Consider the following 11,259-nt stretch of genomic DNA (forward strand, 5'->3'; position numbering starts at 1 on the left):
TGATCACACACTATCACTTTTGGAAGCAGCACAGAGGGGCAGTCAACGGTAAAACACTGGTGCAATAGGTCAAAACTCTAGGCCAAAAATCCATTATTATTATCATCAGTGACAGTACCACAACTGTGCCCTTCATAATTAATAATCACTCCTAAGAATCTTCATTTGGCACCAGATGATGTGTTTAAGAGAAACACTCTGGGAGGTTTTGAATCAGACTTGGTTTTTTGTTAGCCAAGTTACAGGAAAATGTTTAAAGTGGGGGGAAGGGAAGAAGGAAACGGACCAGAAAAAGAATTTAAGCCATAAACCAACAAAGCACTGATAGTTCCAAACATGTCAGACACTAAAATGACTGATATAGGCTCAAGTGGTTTATAAAACCTATAAAAAGACTACACCAGCAAAGTCCCCATTTGTCTGTAGAGTTCAGAAACTAAAACAAGGAATATTTTAGCTTAAAACCTTATCTCAAAAGAATCATATACACGTCACATGAATAAAACCTGAAACCAAACATTTTTAATAGCTCCAATACCCCAAATATAAAGAAAAACTTAATTCAGAAGACTGGGCAATCTCTATCTCCCCTCCACACTAACCACCCATCCCATGGAAGACCAAGGGAGATCAGACCTTCCAGACTTGGGCAACACCTGGCTGCCGCAAAATTCTACGGAGACTCCTTGTGGAACAGCAGTCTCCCATCTCTTGTGTCTCTCCCTGTCATGATCATGCAGGAAGCAAGTCTGGCTGTGCTATCTGTTATCACTGTCTGTCACCCATCTGCAACATGATATTGCTACAAAGGTAAGTACAAAGTAACGTATCTAGTTCCCTTTCCCCCAGAAGGTTGAGGCTCAGGTACAGGGGTAATTCTCCTGCGCACACAGTCATTATTTAGGCCGACTCAGTGACGTCAACAGGCTTCATCATGTGATCAGGTTTGTTGCCAGCTGCATAATGCTCCCACATCTGTAGATAGAGGCGCTCTAGTTCCAGTGTGTATTGTTTGGTGTTGAACAGAGGGCTAGATATTCTCTGCTTCCAGACTTTGCCACGAATTCTCTTCAGGTATTCTAGATCAGTTCCCAGTTTCACAGCTATGTCTTCATACTCTTGTCTATTTTTAGCAATAAGCTCAAGACAGCCTAAACAGGTGAGCTGGGAAGCTGCAACTCGGGAAGCAAGAGTCTCTCCTGGCATAGTCACCATGGGTGTCCCCGACCAAAGGACATCCATCCCTGTGGTGTGTCCATTACAGAGTGGAGTGTCCAAGCAGACATCAGCCAGCTGGCCTCTCCGAACATGTTCCTCTTTAGGAGCAACAGGTGAAAAAATGATACGGTTCTGGGGAAGGCCCATATTTTGCGCGTACTGTTGAATATTAGGTTCTCCTGCTGGGAAACGCAACAGCCACAGTACGCTATTGGGAACACGCTTCAGAATATTTGCCCACATCTGCAAAGTAGATGGGTCAATTTTATATAGCTGATTAAAGTTACAGTACACAATGGCATCTTCCGGTAACCCGTACTGAGAACGTGTGGTTACAATAATGGTACGGGGAACCTCCTCTCCAGTGGCAGCCTTATTGTTGATCTGGGTAGTTGCCAGTCCATTGCTAATACTGAATCCATTAATTGTTATCTGAATTTGTCCTCTGTTAATCATTTCAATAACTGCTTCTGCAGTCGTATTCATAGGAATGACAGGCATATTAAGATCTATATTGCTGCTGTCTGCTTTGTCTCCTCCATCAGGACATTTCATCTTGACAATTTTCACGTCTGGTAGACTATCAAGAAATGCTTTGAGGTCGATGCCATTTAGCACAATTCGATTGTCATAAATGTGCCCATTGGACTTAAAATCGATGACTGCTTTTTTCTTCAGGTGAGGGAACATATTAGCATGATCACCAATAAAGAAAGTATGGGGCATATAAGCCAGTTTCTCAGAATACTGCTCAGCAACTTCAGCAGGTGAAGTTTCCCGATCAGTGATGATATAATCCATGAAAAGCGCGCCACTAGTCCCAGGGTACCCCAGCCACATTGCCTGAATAGGAGCTGGCCTGAGAGCAAAGAGTTCATTTCGAGCACCCCTGGTATAACCATTCATATTTACGAGGATGTGTATACCATCTTGATGGATGCGATCAGCTGCTTTTCCATCGCATGGAATCTGAGAAAGATCAACGAAATGATCGGCTTCTGCCATCACCTTCGCTCGGAAGTTTGTGCCATCATCTGGGCTCAGGGCATAACAGAATACCTCAAATTTATCACGATTGTGCATGCCTGGAATAGACTGCATAAGATGAGAAGTAGGATGGTTCCCAAAGTCAGAACTCACGTATCCTACACGCAGTCGACCATCACTGAGCTTCAAGTCCTTTGGATGTTCATACGGTGGTTTGTGAAGGACATTGATGTTATCCAGGCAGAGGTGCCCATGCCTCTCGGCAATAGCCTTCCTGACGCCGTGAGGAAGAGGATATAACATGCTGTGATGAGGCTGCACAGAAGGCAACCTGTTCTTCTCTAACTGGTCAGCCACAACGCTGACCAACCTCTTCATGCGCTCATCATAGTCTGTCCAGTCACAGACAATCTGCAGGCAATGAGCCAGATTACAATAAGCGTCAGGAAAGTCAGGTTGAAGCTTCAGAGCAGTGCGATAAGAAGCAATTGCTTCTGGAATATTCCCTGAATCCTTGTGAATGGAAGCCAGATTGCTGTGGGCATCCGCAAATGCAGGGTTAATCTGAATGGCACGTGTATAACACTGCAAGGCTCCCTGAACATCCTGCATCCCCGTTAAGAGTGTTTCCCATATTACAGTAGGCCTCAGCAAAGGTAGGACTGATTCGAATAGCCTCCTTATAATGCATCAGAGCTTCCTGCACTCTTCCCTGCTGCTGCAATACACTTGCTAAATTTGAATGGGCAGCAGCAAACTCGGGGAAGACTTCTAATGCTTTACAATACAAGCGAACTGCCTCTTCAATGTTTCCCTGTTCTCGCTTGATATTGGCTAGGTTATTCAGAGAGTCTGCATGGGTGGGACACAGCCACAGAGCTGTATTATAACAATCTTCTGCTTCGGCAACACTGCCCTTCTCTTTGAGAGCGTTGGCTAGGTTGCAGTAAGCGTCCGGGAAGTGTGGTTGCAATTCAATAGCTCGCCTGTAGGTGTCTATTGCCAGATCTATCAGGCCTTGCTCATAGTATACACAAGCCAGGCTGCCATGTACCACTGCATGATTTGGACTCAAGCTTAGGGCACGAAGGTAAGCTGCCACAGCTCGTTCAAAAATCCGTGCCTCTTTGAAGACATTTCCTAAATTGATATAAGCATCCAGAAAATTGGGGTCATGGGTGACAGCCTTTTCAAAGTGATGAATTGCAAGCCAAATCTCCCCTTGTGCATTGAAAACACAGCCAAGGTTACTCCAAGCTACTGCAAAGTTCGGTTGCGTCTCAATTGCTTTCAAATAACATGCCTTGGCTTCTTCCAAGCGACCCAGGGCTTTGAGCAGGTTCCCCAGGTCACTGCAAACACAGTACAGATCAGGATTGTACTGAAGAGCGGAGGCGTAAGCTTGTACTGCCCCTTCCATGTCGCCTGCTGCTACCAAAGCGGCTGCCAGGTTAATATAACCATCGATGAAATCTGGTTTGAGACGCAACGCATGCCGGTAATGCTCGATTGCTTCCTGCAACTGCCCGCTTTCCTTGTACACATTCCCCAAATTCGAATAGGCTTCTGCCAGAAGAGGGTTCTTTTTAATTGCCAGAGTACTAAAGTGGGCAGATCCGTCCAGCCTTCGACACCGGAAGTGTATAGATGAAAGTAATAAAAGTACACCAGTATTGTCTGGCTCTTGTCTCCAGAGCTGCATGCAGTGTCTCTCAGCTGCCTCAAAATCTCCCGCCTGATAGGCTCGATGTGTCAACTCTGCTAACCCTTGGAAGGAAAGCATACGTTTCGTTGGGTCTGTGCTGTCGGCCACGTTGCCCACGGAAGACGCCATCTGGAGCTTCTGGAGGGAGTGCGAAAAGAGGGTAATTGAGTCCCGCTGCTGCCACTACTGGCAAGAATGTTTCTAGAGGTAGCAAATACAAGGGCAGTAGCCGTACCACTGCTTTGGCAGGCTTAAGCGGCGGCAGCAGTTACATACACTGAACCTTAGGAACTCTGGTTGGCCATCTATCTCTCACGGTCTTGAAAAAATCACAATGAAGTTTAAGTTTTTTTTAATTGATAAGATGGTTCTAAAGTTTATCTGGAGATGCAAGAGGGAAGAGATGTGGGGACATATGTATATGTATAACTGATTCACTTTGTTATAAAGCAGAAACTAACACACCATAGTAAAGCAATTATACTCTAATAAAGATGTTAAAAAAAATATAGAGTTTATCTGGAAGAATAAATGGGGCTATTGATAATAGAATTCTGAAAATTAAAATTAAGAGGTTAGACTTGTTCTAATGGATCAATTTTAAAATGAATGCTAAAGCGACAACCATTGAACCACTATGATACAGTCAAATAGAAAGCTCTTAAACATCTAGTAGAAAGTGCTCAAACATCTCTTTATATTTTTAGAAACAGTGAATGTTGGAGGAAATAATGGTAATAGAGAAAGTAGAACATAAATAATGTTGGAATAATGGTTAAGGAAGGGTAGTTAATTTTTACCTTAAAATACGTTCTAAAACAAATTTGACTGTATTTACCTAAGATAAATTATAGATAAGTTAATGTAAAAAAATTTAAATCATTATTCAGAGGGAGCACAGAAAATATGTAACAGATTCACGAGGGTATAAGTCACTAAATCCAATGACTTTGCAGGACCAACTGATAATCTTGACTACCAACGCTCTTTTTCTTCCCTTTGCCTCCTTTGACTTCTATGACACACACTGCCCTGATTTTTCACCTCACTTTGGTTGCTACTTCTCCAATTCCTTTGCAAGATTATCCTCCTCTGAAAGCCATTACATGTTTGAGTTCCTCAGGGCCCATTCCTTCTCTACACTGTCTCCCAAGATATTCACATTTATAGCCACGGCTCCAATGACCACCTCTACTCAGGTGACTCAAATTTAACTCTCCCCCAGGCATTTCTTACCTATCAGTATAAGTCAGAATCCCTGAAAGAGAAAGGTGGCACACTCAAATGTACCGTAATTAAGGAGACTGTAGTCAAGAGATCATTTGCAAAGGGTTTGGGGAAAACAACAGAGGACAGTAGTCCAGCATCTCAGGGAGCTTTTACTGCCTAGGCTTAAAGGAGGAGGTTAGGGACTTCCCTGGTGGCTCAGTGGTTAAGAATCCACCTGCCAGTGCAGGGGTTCAAGCCCTGGTCCGGAAAGATCCCACATGCCACGGAGCAACTGAGCCTGTGCGCCACAACTACTCAGCCTGCACTCTAGAGCCCACGAGCCACAACTACTGAGCCCGCGGGCCGCAACTACTGAAGACCGGGCACCTAGAGCCCGTGCTCTGCAACAAGAGAAGCCACCGAAATGAGAAGCCCACTCACTGCAACGAAGAGTAGCCCCCACTTGCCGCGACTAGAGAAAGCCCGGGCGCAGCAAAGATCCAATGCAGCCAAAAATTAATTAATTAGTTTTTTGAAAAAGGAGGAGGTGGAAATGATTACTGGATTCGAGAGAGAAAAAAAGAGGAAGACGTGGGAGGAAGAAGAGCAGGAGGCGCAGGAGGCAGAGGAGGAGGGTTTGAAGGAGGCAGGGTGGAAAGAGGAGGAGGTGGGGAAGAGGAAGAGATGATGCAGGATGTATATCGTATCGAGTAAATACTCAGCCTTCACGCTTCTTCCCTCATGTACCTCCTATGGGCTGAACGCAACTAGAAGGCAGCGCACACGGGAGCAGGCGCTGGGGATACATGGAATCTTGACATGCCACACACGTTAATGTCTCCGGGCAGGGATCAGCGTAGAGATGGGTGGAGAGTGGCTCTAGATGGGGAGGGAGAAGATATCTACCTAACAGACACCTCCTGCTTGGCTTCTTCTCTAGGACATCCCAGGGATATTTAAAACTCAGCAGGCCCAAGATTAAACTCATGAACTGCCCACTCCACAACCTCTCAAGAACAAGACTAATGAAAAACAAACTGGTCCTCTTTCAGTGTTTTCTGTGTCATCAAATGGTATCAAGGTCAGGCGTGTCTCCCCATAACTGTGCAGGAAGGGATTGGAGTGGGGCAACAGTAGGTGCAAATAGATCATTGAGGATGCTATTCCCCTAGTCCAGACAGAAATGATGATAGAATGGGCTGAGGAAGTGTTGGTAATGACGAACAGAAGTGGATGGATTGAAGTGGATAGACTGAAGAGATATTTCGAAAGCAAAATTGTTAGGACTTGTTATGAGATTGGATGTTTGGAGGTAAAAGTAATGTGGTTGTCAAAGATGACACCTTCAGTGATTTCCCATAGATCTTAGGAAGGAGACACAACTCCTTACCATGGACTTACTGGCCCTGCGTGGTCAGCATCCCCCACTTCCCACCCTTCAACCTTCCGCCTTCACTTACACCAGGCCCCTCTGAGGATGTGGACCATGTCCTACATTCTTTCAGTCCTTCCTGTTGCCTATGCTTGCCCATGAGCAGGACCTTTGCACCGGCTCTTTCCACTGCCTGTAATGCTCTTAGCCCACTACCTAAGTCCTCTTTATCATTCTTAGCTCAGTCACCACTTCCCCAGGAAAGCTTCCCCTGACTTCCCTAACTAGACCTAACCCTTCTATGAAAGCGCTCCTAGACTGGGTCCTTCCCTCTGTAGCCTCTATCCTTTAGTAGCTTACACACACTTGTGTGGCTTTTCAGTAAACGTCTAACATATTCTCAATCCCCCACCAGGATAGGAACTCCACGAGGACAGGGGCTGTGTCTTTCTTGTCTCAAAATAAATAGTCTTATTGCCTCTCGTAGTGCTTGGCACCTTGTAGTACACACACACACATACACACACGCACACACACACTCTCTTTAATGAATGAATGAATAAAAGTAAAAGCAATGGAATATATCATGTAGAAACACACTGATGGATTTAATAGACTTAAATTATAACCTTCTCTATATTAAACAAGAGTAAGGAGTAAATGATAAGTGATAAACTTAGAGATATATTCATAATATAAAGACAAGAAGACTATATCTCAGTAGAGTTCTTGCCACATCAACAATACAAATAATACCCAGCAGGAATTGACAAAAACAAAACAAACAAAAAAACCCCCCTAGAGCAGAAAGTGTTATGACAACTTTTCACTATAAAAATTGAAACTCCAAATAAAACTGGCCTAAACAAGAAGGAAACCCACTGTATCACGTAACCAGAAGGATAGGATGGCTTCCCTCAGGATCATGAGACGGTACCCAGCGATCACCGGGGACAGCATGCTTTCTTGTGCACATTCATCAGAGGAGAAATGCAGTCTCTTTGCTAGCAATACAATACAAATCCTGGGCTTCCCTAGTGGTGCAGTGGTTAAGAATCTGCCCGCCATTGCAGGGGACACGGGTTCAAGCCCTGCTCTGGGAAGATCCCACATGCTGCGGAGCAACTAGGCCTGTGCACCACAACTACTGAGCCTGTGTTCTAGCGCCCGCGAGCCACAACTCCTGAAGCCCATGCGCCTAGAGCCCTGTGCTCCGCAACAAGAGAAGCCACCCCAATGAGAAGCCCGTGCACCACAACGAAGAGTGGCCCCCGCTCACCACAGCTAGAGAAAGCCCGTGTGCAGCAACGAAGACCCAACGCAGCCAAAAATAAAATAAATAAAAATAAATAAATTTATCAAAAGAAAAAAAATACAAGTTCTTCTCTTTAGCTTCACTGAGTCACTTTAGGACCAAGCTGGATCAATTCTGCTGTCAGAGGATGCCATGTTCTCATTTTGAACCACTCACTAGCAAGAGAGATTGGATCACCATGTTTGGTTTGTGTTAATCAAGACCCGTTCCTGGCACTAGGCTCAATTCCAGAAACCACACTGTTGTTGAGGAATCAAATACAAGGTCCACTAATATTGGCCACAATCATGGGGGGAAATGGTCAGCCTTAGGAGTGAGGCAGATGCAAGAAAACAAACATGGCAGTGAGGTATCATTGTTCAACTTGCAATTTTAAAGTTTGTTTGCATTTTAAAAAATTATTCATGGAAAATGGATTATAAATTGATTTAATCTTTCTGGCGGGCAATTTGGCAAAATACGAAAAAACCTTGGAAACATTTATGACAAATTTTGGAAAGTATACATGTGTGTAGAAATAAGGAGGAAACACAAAAATGTTCTTGTGGCTGTTACTGGCTGGCAATTTTACGGGTGACTTTTTCTTTTAAATGTTTCCCAAATATTCTTTAGCCTAATTTTGTTTATTTAAACACAAAGGACACGAAGGAACCTCTTATTTCAGAACGTGGACCACTTTCAGTCAGGAATATCCTCTGGAAGCTTAAGCAGTGGGCAAAGGAGTTGCAGGGTTTCATTGCTCCCTTAAGGTAATGAAGAGAAAATAGCAAACGATGTGAATCAAAGATTCTGAGTTATGGAATTCTCTGCTTCTAAAGTTCTAGTTTGGCCCAATTGGTCTGTAATCCAGGGGGAAAAAAGAAAGAAGGCATAAAACACTGCAGAAAGATATGTAGTTACAACAGAGCATTTAGCATAAAGCTTGTTCTTCTAAAATTCAACCTCTAACTCAACTCCATAGGCTCTTGGCTATAGGCCTTAGTGAGGAAACAGTTGAAGCTACACGACCAGACTTAGCTTGATCTACTGTCACTTTTGTTGAGGAGAATAGGTTGGACAGTTTTAAAAACTTGAGCATAGGAAAATATCTGAGCTCACGTTTAAGTTAAGAGTCTGAACGTCTGGGATAAAGGAACGTGTGTTAGCGAACTGGGGTTTCCAACAGATCTTTAACCGTGAGGATCAGTGACGCTGTTCTTTCTCCAGGTTTAATTTGATAATTTCCCCCATTCTTCTCAGACGCCTCTTTTGGTTCTCTTTCTGCCTTTATAGTCAGTCACCCTTCTGAGTAACCTTGGGCAAGTCATTTAACCTCTGCTGTAGCCTTTCTGAAAGAGCCTTCCATCGTGGATTTCCCTCTGTCTAAACATCTCTAAAGCTTCCTTGGAGTGACAGATCAGGAAAATCTATGAATTTAGGATAGCCCTTAGGCTAATGAGGGAGTACTGCATTTTTACACAGTCCTCCTTTTAAGGGCTTAAAACCAGATCTTTCACCTAGCTAAGAAGGGAATGTGCCAGCATCAGATTCTACCCCATCAGTCTCCCAGCAGTTACAGCAAGCCAACAGCTCAGCCTGTGCCTAAATTGGCCATGAACAGACAAGTGAGGACAGTAGAGAGGCAGGAAATGGGGTTAGGTTGATTTTTATCTATTAGCAGCAGCTTAAACTGGTACGCTGGGCAGCTCTGTCTCCCATTGGCTACAGCTGCTGAGAGCAGCAGGGTGAGGGCTGACCTCTATCTGTCGGGTGTAAGTCAAACCCTGAATACGTTTGTAGCAAACTTCAGTGCTCCAGAACGCCAAGTTTAACTTACGCCCAACCACATACAATATTTTTATCAGGAACCGTGATATTCTCCACCTGCGAGGAACTTACATCTGTGGCTTTCCCCCCTCCTAGATTTTTTTTGCTTTCTTTCTCACTGCCTCTCCCTCCTGTCACCCTGTGACCAATTTTGTCCCCCTGCATCTGTGCTATCTTCTGGCTGGGAGGGGCTGTGATGGTCACAGCTGTGCTCCTTCCAGCAATCATGGTCACACCGGCCCTTCTCTGCCTGCCCCAGTTTCCATCTGACCACGTTGTGCCCACCCCTGGCACTTGCAGTTGTTACCCAGGTTGGCACCGCCTCATGATCACGTGTGCCCTTCTGGGCCAGCGCGAGTTTCAGAATGTGTCTGTTGCTAATACAACTGCAGCTGTAGACAGACAGAAATATGTTCAAAACGTGAGTTCTAAACTTCCTACACAGTAACTGTTTCTTAATAGTTTTTGAAGACCAGATAGTCTTTTTTTTTTTTTTTTAAGATAGTGTTTAAGTATTTGGACGTTTATTTTCCTAGATGAGAGAATAAACTACTTGAACTTTCACGTAGGCAGCTAACCATCCAAATGTGGCAAAGCTCCTTTCCTTTGTCTTGGGTCTCAATCAGTACATGGATGTTGTTTTGTCTCAATCAGTATGTGTATGTATTTATTTACACTGACATCACAATGTGAAACTTAACCTACTCAGTTCTGCCGTCACACTAAAGCATCGGCACACTTAGGCCTCTGTTTACAATGCAGAAACTGCTGTCCATGACCTATTATCATCTCTTCACTGGGGCCCTGTAGTAGCAGAAAAGAAGCCCAGATGATGCAAAATTATTCTAGCAACTCAGATCCCCATGCACACAAGCCACATTGCAGTAATTTGAGATGGAAAAGACCTATTAAGGCATCCCACTGATTCTCTGAGGGCATGTGGTGGTTTTTTCCCTCTCCAATACGCTGATCTACGTTTCAGTGCCTTTCCCAATTGCAAATGGCACAAGTGACGGGGCCTCCATCCCTCCTGGGGGACAGGGCAGCACAGTCTATAATAGATCTCTCCATTAGGGCATGAGTCTTGCTCAGCTGCCTGAATTATCTTTGTTTTGACTCTCATTTCCGTCACTCCTCCTGCCGTCCCCTTGGACCACACAAAATAATTTCTCCCCGTCCCCGCTATTTACACCCTTCAAGTCCTTGCGGCTGATGAGCCAGTCCCTGCTAGCTAGAGCCAGTGGTCATGCTGGGAGACCTGTCTCTTTCCTCTTCCCTCTGAAGGCAGTCCCTTCAGGCTGATAAATCATATTTGTTGCTCTTCGATGAACGCTCATCAGTTTCTCACTCATTTGCCTCATTTCTTTGTCACTCAGGCTGCTCAGGAAAATCCCCTGTGTTTGTCTCCGTTGTTGCAAAAGAAGATGATGGTGGTAGAACCTCTGCTTACAGCAAACAGAGCACATCTCCTCAGCCACCAGGCACCCTCCTGCCCCCAGGACACTGGCGTCACCTAGTCCGTTGTCTTTAACTCTCTTCCTTGGGGTGTGGAGCTACTGTGTTAACAGGCCCTGAGGTGTGTTTGTAGAGACAGGAAGAGTTGATCTGTATTTCACCTGACCAGCTTTCCTTGTTGTATATTTAGTT

At 44.6% G+C, this 11,259-nt stretch overlaps 1 pseudogene; it reads right to left on the reverse strand.

Annotated features, from left to right (window-relative positions):
- Nucleotides 1-900: 900 nt before the first annotated feature.
- LOC137758640 (UDP-N-acetylglucosamine--peptide N-acetylglucosaminyltransferase 110 kDa subunit pseudogene) lies at nucleotides 901-4,039 on the reverse strand (annotated as a pseudogene).
- Nucleotides 4,040-11,259: the final 7,220 nt, after the last annotated feature.

This window comes from Eschrichtius robustus, chromosome 2 (genome assembly GCF_028021215.1).
Source record: "Eschrichtius robustus isolate mEscRob2 chromosome 2, mEscRob2.pri, whole genome shotgun sequence".
Taxonomy (NCBI): domain Eukaryota; kingdom Metazoa; phylum Chordata; class Mammalia; order Artiodactyla; family Eschrichtiidae; genus Eschrichtius; species Eschrichtius robustus.